The sequence below is a fragment of the Morone saxatilis genome, unplaced genomic scaffold (assembly GCF_004916995.1).
Source record: "Morone saxatilis isolate NCDOM2014 unplaced genomic scaffold, NCSU_SB_2.0 Contig15, whole genome shotgun sequence".
NCBI classification, from domain to species: Eukaryota; Metazoa; Chordata; class Actinopteri; family Moronidae; genus Morone; species Morone saxatilis.
The window spans coordinates 6,145,213-6,147,318 of record NW_023339707.1 but is presented as its reverse complement, the minus strand read 5'-3'; positions in this window follow the sequence as shown (position 1 = coordinate 6,147,318).

Here is a 2,106-nt window from a genome sequence, read left to right as displayed (position 1 = left end):
CGCCAAATGATAACAGAAGTTATCTCAGGACACTTTTCAAATAGAGCAGGTCTAGACCGAACTCCTTATAACATTATTTACAGAGACCCAACAGTACCACCATGAGCAAGAACTTGGCAGAAACCTCGGCTCTAGGTGGCTGGTCATCTGCCTCGATCAGTTGGAGTGAGAAAGAGAGAACAGATGTAACAACAGAAGGACAGAGACAAAGGTGCACAGCAATAACAGTAGCAACAGCTACACTAATAGTAGTGACTGGTGGTAGTGACAGCTAAACTCAGTTCAAGAGACTGCTGAAAGGGAGAAAAGCAATGCAGCCAATCAGAACAACATTAATTAGCATAATGACAGCTGTTTGAAAGCCCAAAGGCTTGAGTGAATGTTGGCCTTGTCCTAAATGGTACCCTAGCACTGTGGTTCTTTGCAGAGTGTGTACTTTTAGTGAACAATGGTGTGATGCAGTGCATGAGTCCTCAAGGAGGCATGCATTTAAAAATAGTCTTGTGACCCTTTCTTTTTGATTCCTCCTCATTGGACTAATAAGTTATTTTTTAGGCATCTTTGATCGTAGCCTTTAAAACATTGACTTTCTACAGTTAAGTATTAATGCATGTGTGTGCATATGTAAGAATACATGTAGAAAATGATGATTAAGAGATAAGGAAACTGCACTTATGTGGCTCATTTTTGCACGACTAATGCCAAATTTCCCTTTGGACGATTTTAATTTAGCTATATGGAGACATTTTCCCTGAGGTATAGATATAGATTGCTTATAGCTGTAGATTCCCATTGGAACGGATGCTGGTGGTTCAAATCAAAAAGACCTGGCAAACACAGTTGAGTGTATTGAACATTTCTATCCACTATAACCGAACAAATGGTTAACTAACTCTTCTCTTCAAGCCTAAATTTCATGTATTAACAGATGTATGCATAGGTTAGGTAATTAATATGTGTGGTTGCTGGATAATAGCGTAAATAAACATTTTAAAGCTTTGATTTTTAAAGAAAAATGCAAAACAGTACAAAGCAAAAAGCTTACCTAGAGTACCTACATTTCTGTTTCGGTATTTCAACTTACTTCAGAGCTTGGCTTCATCAAGCAGCAGTTGTATTCCCCTCCACTAGATGTCAGAATCAAAAACTGACGGATGTGGTTGGATTTTATTTTGAAATTCGAGACCGGAAAGCCTTGCTTTTAGCTAGCTGGAGTTGTTGTAGCTGAGAAACACAACTCAAACAAACTCTACAGTGTAGACTGATTAAAGATGGCCGGAACGGCTTCAGTAGCTGGTGAAGTATTCGTAGATGCTTTGCCATATTTTGACCAAGGTTACGATGCCACAGGTGTCAGAGAAGCGGTGAGTAAACTTAATTTGGGTGTTTGCTAACCGCAGCGTGTTAGCTGACCATGCGTAGCATTAGCAGATGGTTAGCTAAGGCACGGTGTAAAATGTTCGTAAGATTTGAATGGGACACGAAGCAGTTAATAATAACAGCATTAAGTATCCCCATAGGTTGCTATAGTAATATTTTAGCCTTTGTTTAGTGAATTATTTGGTTTTATATATGTTTGAATTTAGCTCACAGCTTCCTGTGGTTGGGAGTGTAGCTCTATGTTTAAAACCTGTGCAGTCTGTCTGTGGAAGCCAGTTCCCGCTAGCTAATTTAAATAAAGAAACAGACTGTGCCTTTAATAGCTGTAATGGCTTGTGATGAAATGTAATAAAAAAATGTGTTATTTTGCACTTGGAAAGCCATTTTCTATGTTTTATCTTTTATCTTTCAGTTTACACTGTTTTTACCACAGTACAATAATGAACCTGTACAGCTCAGTAACAATATTACACTGTGTGACTACAATGCAAACTGAAATAACTGAGGTTGTCCAGTGTTTAAGATTAAGGGGGCACTACTGGCAAAATATGGCAGAAATATAATCTGATGTTCATAGGTATTAAAGGTGTCACAATTGTCCTCCATACCATTTAACTTTTGATTTTAAAGGTGCAATGTGTAATTCCTGGCCACATGCATAATAAACCTTGCACTGTCCTCAAACAGTCAGATACAGACATCCTTGTATGGAGTTAGAATCATGCC